Source organism: Psammomys obesus, unplaced genomic scaffold (genome assembly GCF_907164565.1).
Source record: "Psammomys obesus unplaced genomic scaffold, mPsaObe1.curated_primary_1811, whole genome shotgun sequence".
Taxonomy (NCBI): domain Eukaryota; kingdom Metazoa; phylum Chordata; class Mammalia; order Rodentia; family Muridae; genus Psammomys; species Psammomys obesus.
In genome coordinates, this window is record NW_026590486.1 from 2,056,716 (window position 1) to 2,070,226 (window position 13,511).

The 13,511-nt window shown below is 39.2% G+C and overlaps 1 protein-coding gene across 1 annotated transcript in view; it reads right to left on the bottom strand.

The window, feature by feature from the left end:
• The window catches only part of Gabrg3 (gamma-aminobutyric acid type A receptor subunit gamma3), a 598,293-nt gene that overhangs the window by 234,803 nt on the left and 349,979 nt on the right, over window positions 1-13,511 (bottom strand). The gene's annotated exons all lie outside the window — the stretch shown is intronic.

Here is a 13,511-nt window from a genome sequence, read left to right on the forward strand (position 1 = left end):
TCATACAAGAGTGAGCAGGTCTAATAATTTGAGATAACTCATGCTGTTCCTCATTGTTGCAGAACAGATCAGCATTATTCAAAAGATAGTGGCCTAGGACTCCTCATTAATCTCTCTAGAAATACTCAACTCAACATGTTTATGAGACCCAAAGGGAAAAAAAAAAAAAGGTGATCTCTATTTCTATTTCTTTTCTTTTTGTTCAAGTTCCGAATCTGAGCACCATTCACAAAGTATGGGGTTTTCTGGCATGATTCCATGAAAAGAAATGAAAATGATTTGTCACTTGTCCTCTTCTAGACTTTCATCACCAAAGAAAGACAGAAGTGTCTAAAAGTAGGAGATGGGTACACTGGACACTTCTATATATCCCATTTGGCCCTTGCACACACATTAACAGAATGCCCTACCTAGATTACTGGGGGTTTGTTCTCACACAGTGACAGCCAATTTAAAAAAAAAAGAAAAAGAAAAAGAAAGAAAGAAAAAAATGAAAAACCTGCATTTCAACTGCATCTTTTTTTGTTGTTTTCCTCACTTAAAATGTGGTGAGAACTTGTAGATGTAAGAATGTGGCATAAATAATGAACTGTGTTCTCTTAAGAAGCTAGCCAGATGCTTAGTCAACTGTCACTCTCCAAAATGAGACACTGCATGATTGTGTCTTCCCAAGCTATTAATACAGGTGTTGTGTCTTGGGCAGCCACCTATACATAATAAACAGCTATTAAGCACCAACTGTGAATGATCAGACTTTCTGATCTCTCCACGCAGCATAGAGAAACTTTCTTGAAAATATTGACTATGTGCAAAAAAAAAAAAAATATATATATATATATATAACCATTTATAATGAAAATGCTCTGACAGGCATTCTTCCTTGTTATAATAGGGGTTCAGCACACAGCAGGGGACATGATTTAGTCTACAGATTTCTCATTTATATCACCTCATGCTGTTAAATTGACAGCAAAACACCTGTTCATCTATGGTGCTCATAGCTCATCATAGACCCAAGCACAATAGGAAAGGAAACAGTCTTTTGCTCTCTGTGCCCTTTGCACCTTGGTACATTGGCTCAAGACTGGGCCAGTGACATGGTGACTTCTTCTAATGCATGGAAAGCAAAGCTCTTGGTAAATATCCCTTCCTGATATTTATATCTAACTACAAACTGTCAGATAAGTAAATGGCACTTAGCAATTAGCCTTTGAGAAAGGAAAAAAGATGAAGGGGAAATAATTATGTTTCCTAACTTGAGCATTCAATGTGACCTTAACTTGTGGCACACTGACAAAACTAAGCAGAACCATTGACCCATTGTCAACTTGGAACACAAGCATCACTATTAAGCCAATAATCTTTCTTTTCTGAATTATCACCACAATCTCATGTTACTATCAAAATCCCAACATAAAACACAATATAACTTTTAAAAGATCCATAGTCTCTTAAAAAACTCAAACACTTTAAAAGTTTGGTCTCTTTAAAATATACAACATCTGTTTAAAAGTCAAAAGTCCTCCAACTGTGATCACCTGTAAAATCCAAAATAATTTCCATATTCTAAGAGGGAAGACACAGTCATTATCCAAGGAAAGCAAAACCAAAGCCCAACAGTATAACAAGCTCGGTGTCAGATATCTGGGATACACTCATAATGTTCTGGCTCCCAAAGAGCTTGAGCAACTACCCTGATCCAACTCTGCAACTTGCAGCATACAGAGCTTGTCTTATAGGCTCAGGCTTGCTCCATGACTTGCATCCCAGTGTCCTTGTTGGTTATCCAATGGTACAGGGATCTCTGATATTCTTCGGTCTCAAGAGTTTGCACCTTCACCAGTGTCCTCCTTGCCTTTCTTCAGAGACTCAACCTTTTCATACGCTATCAAGCCTTAGCTTTTCTTCATGACCCTTTCAATCCTGCCAGAGTGAGATGCAGCCTTGATCCCCTATGCACCACAGTTTCTGTGTTTTGATCCTGGGGAAATACTCCCAGAGGATTTTCCTCAATGATGCTGGTCTCTTCTTAACAACCACTAACTACTTGCCAGATTCAATTGCCCCCAAAGAGCAAAAGTGTCCCTTTACTTATGCTGGTATCTCATCAATAACAACTAGTTCCTCAAGTCCAACTGACCAGACAACAGATTCCTCATTCAAAACCCCATATAAATGGCTCTGATAGAGTCTTCGTTTCCTTCGCAAATGTCATGAACCAGGCCCCCATTTTCTGCATTGCCCTGCATTCACATCTTGCAAGCTTTCACAGAACTACCCATTAAGCCCAGATTTTCCAGGCCAAGGTTCTAAATGCTATCATAATTCTTCCCAAAACAACATAGTCAGGACTTTCACAGTCATATCACACAATCCAGGTACCAACTTTTCTCTTAGTTTGCTTTCTATTGCTGTGTCAAACACCACAACCAAAAGCAACTTGGGAAAGAAAGGGTTTATTTCACCTCTCATGTTACAGTTCATCACCAAGGGAAGTCAGGGCAGGAGCTCAAGGCAAGAACAGAGAGGAAAAATTGAAGGAGAGCCTATGTCTGTAGAAGACAGCTGATTAGGGGCTTATTCCTCATGTTTTCCTCCATTTGTTGTTTTATACAACCCAAGACCATTTCTCAAAGACTTGTCTCACCCACAGTGGGCTGGACAGCTCCTAAATCAATCACCAATTTAAAAATTGTCCAACAGACACACCTAAAGATCAGTCTGATGGAGATGTTTTCCTAGTTAAGGTTCTGTCTTCCTAGATTGACTCTAGCTTCTGCCAAGTCAACAAAATAAAGGACAAGAACAGGTGTGTGGGAATAGACAAGCAGAAATATTTGTGGAAGAAAATATCTTCAAATAACATCCCATGCTCATGGATTAAGAGAACTAACATTGTGAACATTCTACCAAAAACTATATACTGATTCAGTGTAATCCCAATCAAAACTTCCATCTCATTCTTGGCAGAAATAGAAAAAAATTTAAAAGTCATATGAAACCACAAAAGACCCTATATAGCCCAAACAATCCTGAGTAAAATTAACAGTACTGGAAGGATTTCCATTCCAGATCTTAAAATATATTACAGAAAAATAGTAATAAAAATAACATGGCACTGGCACAAAACCAGACATGTAAACCAATGGAACAAAATCTAAGACCTGAATCTATAGCTTCAGCTTAATACTTGAAAAAGATGCCATCACATAAATGAGAGAAAGAAAGCATTTAAAATAAATGATTCTGGGAAAACTGAATGTCCACACACAGAGGAATGAATTTAGACTTGTATCTGACTTTGCATAAAAACAAACTCCAACTGGATCAAGGACCTAAACCTGAAACCTGAAACATGGAAACTGCTAGAAGAAAACCTTGCTAATGACATAGGACTTTCTGAGTAGGACTCAACTTTCCCAAGAAGTAATGTCGGCAGTTGACACATGGTACTTCATGAATCTAAAGTGCTTCTGTTCAGCTAAAGAAACAATCAAGTGGTTAATGAGGAAGACAAAGAATGGGAGAAAATCTTCGACAGCTATTTGTCTTACAGACGTTTACTATCACAAATATTCAAAACACTCAAAATTCAAGGTCAACAACAACAAAAACAACCAATCAAAACAAATAACAAAACAAAATCAAATGATTAAAAAAAAAGGTGTTGGGGGCCAGTGGCAGGCCTGGGACCTGAACAAAGAGCTCTCAAAAGAAGAATAAAAAATGGTTAAGAAATACATGTATTTATAAAAAGTTATAAACAGCAATTCAGAAAGTTATAATAGCAATTCATCCATAGTAATTTGGAAAACATAAATCAAAGCAACTTTGAGATTCATTCTATCCCAGTCAGAATGGCAAATATCCATGAAACAACCAACAACAAATGCTGATAGGGATGTGGAGCAAACTGAACCTCATTCACTATTGTTATGATTACAAAATGCTTCAGCCACTATGTAAATCAGTGTGGAGAAATCTCAAGAAAAAAACTAAAAACAAATCTTCTATACGTCCCACCTATACTACTACTCAGCATGTCTCCAAGGACTTGACTTCCTACTCCACAGGTATGCGGGCAGTTATGTTCATTGCTGCTCTATTTACAATAGCTAGGAAACAGAAACAACCTACATGTCCTACAACAGATTAATGGATAATGAAAGTGGGGTAAATTTACACTACGTAATACTATTCATCTGTTTTAAAAAAAAGTGATTACATAAAATTTGCAGATAATTGGATGATTTATCCAGACCCAGACCCAGAAAGAGAAATGTACATGGCATATTCGCTTATCGGAAGCTCCTAGCTTCAGACCTCCACATGTGAATATATAACCAGTAATAACCACAGAAAATAGAGAAGCTAAGCTGGGTTAGTGCTAGAAGGAGGGAGCAGTTGGGGAGATATAGAGAAAGAGAATAGTAGGATACAAATAATCAGAAAAGGAAAATGGAAAACGGGGGCTCTTTAGAAAGGAAAAGAGAGGTAATTACAGAAGAAGGTGGAAGAAAAGTTAAGGGGAATAGCCTGGTACTAATGATCTAATAGGGGAAGTAGGAAATGGAGGGCTCCTTAGAGAAGAAACTAAAGAAAGAAACTTGTTAGAGAAGTAACGAAAGAAAGAAGTAGACAACAATATAAACGTCTGAAAAAGCCACAAGGAATCATATTAGTAACTCTTTACCAAAACAAACAAACAATACCAACCTATAATGCACACAACTTGCTGTGTAAATATAAATATATAACTTTAATAAACTTTTCTCATCTGTGCAGGCCTCATAACAAAAATCTAAATACTAGATATGAGACATCTTCTTTTGAGTTTTTGGCCAAGGCTGTCTATGAGATTCCAAAACTATATATCCTATGCTATTGCCCGTGGTTACCCCACCATCACCACCAAGAGATGGAAGTTAAGTCTCTATTGCTGAAGACACCATGCACTTTAGAAACAGGATCCAGAGATCCCTGAGCTGGAATTTATCTGACTGTCCCCTTCCTAAGGACTTCCTTTCATAGTACCAGAAGGCATCAAGCATATTTCCAAAGTCAAAGGGTAACCAACAGGCCTACCCAACTATGATACTTATGAACCACATCAAAAACCACTGTGCAAAATAACCCTGTAGGTACAGTAGTGTCATACATACCTTAGCAATAAACAACAGTTCTCTAACTGTACTTAAGACCCACTCAAAAACAGACACTATACCTGGTACTGGAAACATAGTAAACTGTTTAAAGCCAGTGAAATTATGGTTATTGTAGGAGAATCTAAAACCACTAACTTACTAAGGCAATATAATTCCTAAAATTTATAAACATTTGTCCCTATATTCACAGGTTAAAAAAAAAAAAGACAACTGGTCGACCTCATACATACATGCATATATATATATATATATATATATACATACATACATGCATATATATATGCATATATATATACACACACACACAACTGGTTGACTATATATATATATATATATATATATATATATATATATATGGTCATATATTAAAAAAAAGATAACTGGTTAACCTCGTACACACACACACACACACATCTATCTATCTATCTATCTAGATAGATAGATAGATAGATAGATAGATAGATAGATACATATAACCTAGAACCCTTGCACAGATGTAGCCCATGGCAGTTCAGTGTCCAAGTGGGTTCCATAGTAATGGGAAGAGGGACTGCCTCTGACATAACCTGATTGGCCTGTTCTTTGATTACCTCCCCTGAAGGGAGAGCAGCCTTACCAGGCCACAGAAGATGACAATGCAGCCACTCCTGATGAGATCTGATAGACTAAGATAAGAAGGAAGGAGAGGGGGACCTCCTCTATCAGTGGACTTGGGGAGGGGCATGCGTAAAGAAGGGGGAGGGAAGGTGGGATTAGGAGGGGAGGAGAGAGGGGTCTATGGGGGGATACAAAGTGAATAAAGTGTAATTAATAAAGGTTAAAAAATAAAAAGATTATACTTTAAGAAAACTTTTTTTTGCAACATGTGGAGACAATTAGAGAAAACCACAACCAATCAAAATGCAAAGTTGTGGAGCTCACTTCCAATGGATACATCTACAAAACACTCCTAAAATGAAAGCTCAGGGAATGCTGTGGAAGAGGGAGAAGAAAGACTGTAAGAGACAAAGGACTAAGGAGTCGGTTGTGAGATTGTGTCTCCTAGTAATATCAGAATCTACTCCCCCAAATTCTCACCAGGGACTGCCCAAGCACAAGCTAAACAAGCATGAAAGCAAAGAACATGCAATACTGGATGGAGAAAAGCCTATAAGGGCTCAAAGAACTACAAGCAACTGAATAAAGCTGGAAATGGGAAAGGTGGTTGTCTCTAGGAAAGAGTATTTTAATTGGGTGTTTAGCACAACATGGTCAACCCTGAAAATGAACATACAAATAACATTATATGGACTGACAAGGTTATAATTAGGGAATATATATGCATATACAAATACATATATGCAATAACAATTAATGAAAAAGGAGGCCATAAATTTGAAGGAGGGTGGGGAGATGTATACAGGGGTATTTGGAAGGAGGACAGAGAAAGGAGAAATGACGTAATTAAATTACAATCTCAAACACAAACAAATGAACAAAAAGTTCTTGAAAAAAAAGAAGAAACTATCTTCTTTGTGATTGTTGCTAGCTATGTGTCACCTTGCTCATCATCCTAGACTTCTACCTAAATAGATTTTCAGTACTGAGCAGACAAGCATTGTACAGCGAAGGAGCCCAGATCACAGTGAGGCAGGAACATGGCTGTACCAAAAGCCCACTGGCTCAGGTGGCACCTTATGAATTAGGACTCAAGATACAACCTCTTACCCTGCTTATTGAGTGAAACAAGGACTATACAGAGGGAGACGCTTTAAGAAAGATAGTTTGATAACTTGTTTTTTAAATGACAACACTGCTTTGATGGAGAATTGGTCCCTTTCTCCCAGGAAAGATGGGATGGTTCCTTTTCAAGCCCCAGGAATCTGAAGATCCTTGCCTTCTATAGTTTTCTTTCTATCTCAAGAAGGAACATAGGAGTAACAGTGACCACCCCTGCATGGTTGTCCTTGTTTTATGTTCATTCATAAAGGAGGCAGTGGCCAGAGTAAGAATAAAGATGACAGAACATGTTCTAGAAAGTCTTAGATGAGATCATTGGCCTTGGTGTTGGTCCATCTAATTCATGCCTAGAGATAAAGGATGGTATAGAAAAGGAAATGGTGGAGACGGGTAATCAGGAGCTGAGTTCACAGTGATTCTCCACCCATGAGCTATGTGAGCTGGTAGCAGAATCACTTTGTCCATGAGCTCAGCTTTTGCATCTGGTTAGGGGGTACATCAGCTATTTGTTTTTGCAGTTTGACAAGGAAATTCATGTGCAGAAATAAGGGCTGGCATTGCTCTTTAATCGCTGTGTGGCATTGTGCCGGAATCAGTCAGTGCCAGGACACAATCAAGGAGTCTGCTCTAAGCCACTCTTGCTAACTTTGAGATTTACTAACAATTACTTCCACCCCCAATTAATTACTTTGAAAATTCTGAAAGCCAAAGAACTGTCTCAGATGTCATCTGTGACATCACTGCAATAGCAATGGTATTTTCCTAATGATCTTTCCAGCTTGAAAACTGTTACAAATGATATAGACATCAAGCATAAAATAGCAATACATATTTTAAAAATTTTCAACCAAAATAACTCCCCAGAGCAGAGCGGCGCTCAGTGAAATGCATGCATATCTTATGAATTTCATTTTGATTCCATTGTCCTCAGTTGTGACAGTCATCATCGTGGGGCCCTTTTTATCAGTGTGCTTTTCTTTTGCATTTAACCTCCAGCAATGTCCTTAGCCAAAGGGAATATACCTGGATGGCCTGATCTCTCTAGAAAGGAAAGTTCAGCCACCAGGGTAATTTGTAAAAATGAAATGACTGGTGATTATCAGAATGGGTGGGCCAGTAGTTTCCAGAACATTCTAGAGGCACTTGGTTACACTTAGGGGATTAGTTTCTAACGCTAAGTACATTATTAAGTCCTGAGTGTGGTGAAGGCTGACCCAGGTCCTCTGACACCCTGTTTTCCACATTTTTAAAAAGGCATTTATATTTTATTTTAGGAAGTACATATATTATAAACAGAAGAACCAGAAAAAAAGCAACAGTGTGGCTGGAGATTATCCACTTTTTACCTTACATTTTATGTTAAGACTTCAGATAAAGTAAAAAGAGCAAGGAATAAAGGACAAAACCTATATAATGAATAAGAAAGGCAAAACCATGTTTCCCCTCCGTAACATAAGCAGAGATTCAATCTCTCCCACTCTTTCCTATCACAGTAACTAAAAATCTTTCTGGAATAGCACACATAAAAACAGAACAAGAGCACTGGTCAGACAGTCAGAGAGTTCTGGTAATGCTATGACCCAGTGTCTCCCTCTGGTCATCAGTTCTATGGAGAACAAAATGTCTCTGTATTGAGGTCACAGGCATCACTCCTCTTTCTCAATCATACTACATGGAGGGAGGTGTGACAGTGATAAAGAAGAAAGATTAACATTCTGGTCAGTTTCCTACCCTAGTGGCTTAGGAGGGACTAGGAGGAGAGGAGGGAGGGGCTATGATCAGGTTAAAAGTGATTAAACAAATAAATAAATGGAATTTTAAAAAAAAAAAGAGTCCTCTAGGCACAGAATCTGAATTTTCTGTCTCTCTCCAAGCCTCCAAGAGTAATATTTTAGCATCCTTAATTTGAGCACACACAACTGATACTTTAAGTCAGGAAACTTTCATCATCTGTCAACATCCCTTTAAGCTCCCTCACCCATTTCAAAGGCAGAAGACAGTAAGTTTCAACCATGATGGAAGGAACTTCAGTGAGTGATACTCTTACAGGCTCCTGCTTAGACAACAATGTAGCCAACTGTGTCACACAGAGGGGAGGGTGACTGACACTGGCAGTTTCTATTCTGCCTCTGGATTCTCTCAAGGGACTGCTTGGCTGTGGTGGGCTACACAGGAAGATCTTGTAGGGTACAGAAAGCAGCCAACTTTCACTAAGCCCTTCACAAATCATTCGGCATTTTACCAAACAAGGCTCATGTGCCTGTCTAAGGGGACTTGCAGGCATCAGACTTCTCAGCCATGCCACAAGCATGTCAGTTCATTGAAGCTGATATGACACGTCAGATAGTATGCATATCTACAAGGATGGCATGTCAGGAATGTCCACAAAAAGAACTCCTTGAAAGACAGTCTGCTCATGGGAGGAAAGTATGCCTATCTTCTTACCTGAGTATTTAATTTTCAGTATACAGGGCTTCTGCTGGCATAAAGTGGTATCTTTTGCTATTTGGTGGTTAATTCTCCTACTGTAGGAGTTTTCAAAGAGCACCAGTTCTCTCCTTCCCTGGTCAACAAGCCTGCAAAGGACACCCCACTTGCTGGGAAAGACAACCTGCCTGGTGGCCCACCTCACTGGACACTAAGCACTTTGTCTGGGCCATTAACCCTCTGAGATGACTTGAGAACATCCCACAAACTAACATTTGTCAGAGTCATGAAGAGATGTGAACATGGCAGCCTCGTTCACACAGTATTTGGTTCACAAACATAAACGATTAAGTTATAGGGCTGTGGAGGTTTTCCCCCAAGCTTCTAGAAAACTTTTAAGGCCAGGCAATGTGTGATCCAATCTGATTCCTGCAAGGAGGCTCTGTGATGACATTGTATGAAGCTGTCAAAAGAGGAAGGGTGGGACTACCCAAGCAGGTTGCAGTGCCAGGTGCCAGACATGCAGCTGTAGCGTTTGGGGTTTTTCGTATTATAATCTTGCTTATGTCTGATCTTTACTTACTATGCCCCATTCTTCCCTTTAGGCCTGGAAATGTTTATTCTGTGCCACCATATATTGGATGTGTGTAACTTTTTATTTTACCAGAACTCATGGTTACATTTCTGTGAGTCTCAGAAAAGACTTTGGATTTTCAATCATTATTGGGATTGTAAAAGACTTTGGAGACTGAAATTGGATTGAGTGTACTTTGCATTAGAAAATGGCTATGTTCCTATAAGGATCAGAGGTGGAAGGCTATAGTTTAAAAGGGATGTTTGGGTTTCACATTTGGCAAAGCCTGGCTTGGTCTGGTTAACTCTGATTGTCGACTTTGCAGGATTTAGGATTGACTAGGAGATAAGCCTCTGAGTGTGGCTGCATTACTGGAGCATCTTAACTAAGGCAGGAGGACCCATCCCGAATGTGAGCAGCCTCATCTAGTAGGCAGGGTCGTGGACTGAAGAGATGCAGGAGCACTAACCTTCACCTCCCTGCACCATGTCTACGGATCCAGTGTGAGCACTCCCTCACGCTCTGCCACCGTGAATTCCCTTCCATTAGAGACTGCGTCCCAATCCCTGGCTAAAATAAAGCTGTCCTTCTTTACGTTGCTTTTGTTGTCAGGTATTTTGTCACAAGAGAGCAATGAGAACAGCAGTGAAATGATGGGTGATGAGCTCTGTTGATGTGCCACTCTTGTCCCAGTCTCTAACCTGGACAATCTCAAAGCAAACCTATGCCTGGAAGCTTATCTTAAAGAGGTAGCACTGGCCTGAGAGTTATTATGAAAGAATAAGAAATATAAGTCTGAATGTTAGAAGTTAGGCGGCCACGACACATCTCAGAGAGAGAATGGAGAGCTCCTGGCTGGCAGAGAGTGTGGAGGAGTGAACCTGCTTCTTAAGCTTGAAATGTTTTAGTTCTGCATTTAATATTCCTAAATTTATTGCAAATTTGCAGCCAGCCCTGAAGATACCTGATAAAACAGGGTCAGATGAAAGGGGAGGAGGTCCTCCCCTATCAGTGGACTTGGAAAGGGGCAGGGAGGAGACCAGGAAGGGAGTGTGGGGTTGGGGAGGGAATGAGGGAGCGGGATACAGCTGGGACACAGAGTTAACAAAATGTAACTAAAAAGAAAAAAATAATAATAATAAAAAGAAAAATTCTGAGAGCATTCCTAGACAGACTCAGAATATAATATTCTTTTAAAAATTAAAGTTATCTGACAAAATAGTTTTAATTTTTATTCTTTCACTTTTTGAAGTTATAATATAATGAATTATACCATTTCCTTGCTCCCTTTCTTCCTTCCCCCAAACCCTCCCATATACTCACCCTTGCTCTTTTTTCAATTTCCTGGCCTCTTTTGTCATGAATTGTTGTTAAATATATATTTATACATTTATATATGTATTTGTATTCACACACACACACACAGACACACATAAATATAACTTGCTCAGTCTGTATGTTTTCAAGACTGACCATTTTTTCTCCCTGTCAGACTGGTTCCTCCTCTATCAGCATTCCTTGGTTGCTCTAGTTCTTCGTGTAGGCTTGAAGCCTCTTGAGCTCTTCCCATGCATGTTGGCATGTCTATTGGCATCATTTTGTAAAGCTCATATTTAGGAAGTCACAGAAGGAAACTTTGTGGGTGTAGCTCCCGGCATTCGTGAGAGACTCAATCTCACAGCAATACTCTGTCTTAGCCGCAGCTGGCTAACAATTATAACATGTGGTTGATCACGGACCCCTCCACTCCCTGATGTCTCCTGGAGGCTAACACTGAATGCTGGCTGACATTTGCTGCTTTTTTGCATATGTTCTCCTTCCTGAAGAATACTTAGGAGGAAAACAAAACACATATAACAGTCAGACAATTTTGGTAAATGTGAAATTTACTGTTATAGAGGGAAAAATTAATTTCCAGCCAACAACAGGTTAGCATATTTCCTTCATTTAGAGAAATTTCTCATAACTGAGCAGAGAAGTGCACCTGGATGACTAACCAGATGCCGTTTCTCCCTGGCATGCAGCTGCCAGATGTATGACACACAGCCATTTCTTTTTTACTGGAGGCTGACCTTTCACTATCTTGATAGTGTCCTTTGTGATGTGACAGTTTTCAACACAATGGCAATCACTTCTTCTATTTTTTTTTCATTTTTTATTTGTACTTCTGGCTCCACAGCTAAGCTGCCATCAGCTGACCCACAGTCACAAGGACCCACACTCATTATCTTCCAAAGACTGCTTAGCTTGGCTTTGGAGAGCAACTTGCTTCTGTGGCACATACATATGTCGGCATCTCAATAGTGTCAGCGGAAAGCCTATCCTTTCCCACTGAATTATTGTGGTACCCTTTTCAAACATTAATTAACCATGAATGTTCCTTCTAGATTTCAGGACTCTCAGTTCCATTCCATGATCAGTATGTGTATCTTTCCGATGGTGTCAGGGCACTGACTTGGTTACTGTAGCTGGTTAGTAGATTTGAAGACACATGAATGAGGCGTATAATTTTGTTCTTCAAGAAAGAGCATTTTGGACATTCTGGAGCTTTTGCAGCATTCTTGAAGGGTTTAGGACTAACTTGTCTGTTTTGAGGCCAAAATCTAGTTGTTTCATATGTATTGTACTGAAGCTTTAAGAGGCATAGTCCTCTTAATAAAATTAAAGGTTTCTATTCAGTAACAGAATTCCTTTCCAATTATTTAGCACATGTTTCTGTAGAGTCAGTCAACCTTGGCTTTCACTTCCTAGTTACTTCAAGAATACGTAGAAATACAAATGAGTGGGCTCTGAGGATTTGCATTCAGCTTGTTGTACAAATCAGTGCTTATTTTGGTTCCTGAGTAGTCCAGTTTAAGGACCTAAGAGCAACTTTCTGTGCCCATGCACTGACAGGCACGAGGATGCTTTCCATTAAGGATCAGTTGCATCTGCACAAGAAGGTATATGCCAGAGTCCCAGCACCAAGACGCTGCGGATATAAAGTTCAGTGCAGACTTGGGGTACACAGAGAACCTGTATCCAGGAAAGAAAAGCAATAATGTTCTGGATAACATAGGTAGATCTTCATGAATATTCATTAGTAGCTTATTATGAATACATGATTATATACTTTGCTTCTCAGTGGTCAATGTCTAACTGTGTATTATTTAGTTTTCCAAGTATGGCTGTAGTTTTGGAAGCGACTTCTAAATTGTTTTCTATATTATGCCATTGTATATTCTATTCAACAGACTGTCCAGTGCCTTCCACCTTCTTACCGCTGGTCTGTATTTCATCCATCCTAATCATTTATAGTGATAGCTCTTCCTGATTTTAACTTATATTTTACCTTATATCATAACTAACTGCTAATGATTTGTAGCTTTCTTATGTGATTATTTCCCCTTTGTATATCCCTTTTGATCAAATGACTACAGCATTTGTTTCATTTTTAAATTGTAATAAAAATAAACAGAGGATTCATGAGATGAATCAGTGAATAAAGAAATTCGTGTAAAGGAAGGGTAGAAGTGATTCCACACACCTGCTGCTGCTTTCCTCTATACTTATGACACACATAGCATGCAAGCACGCACGCACACACACACACACACACACACACACACACACACACACACACACAC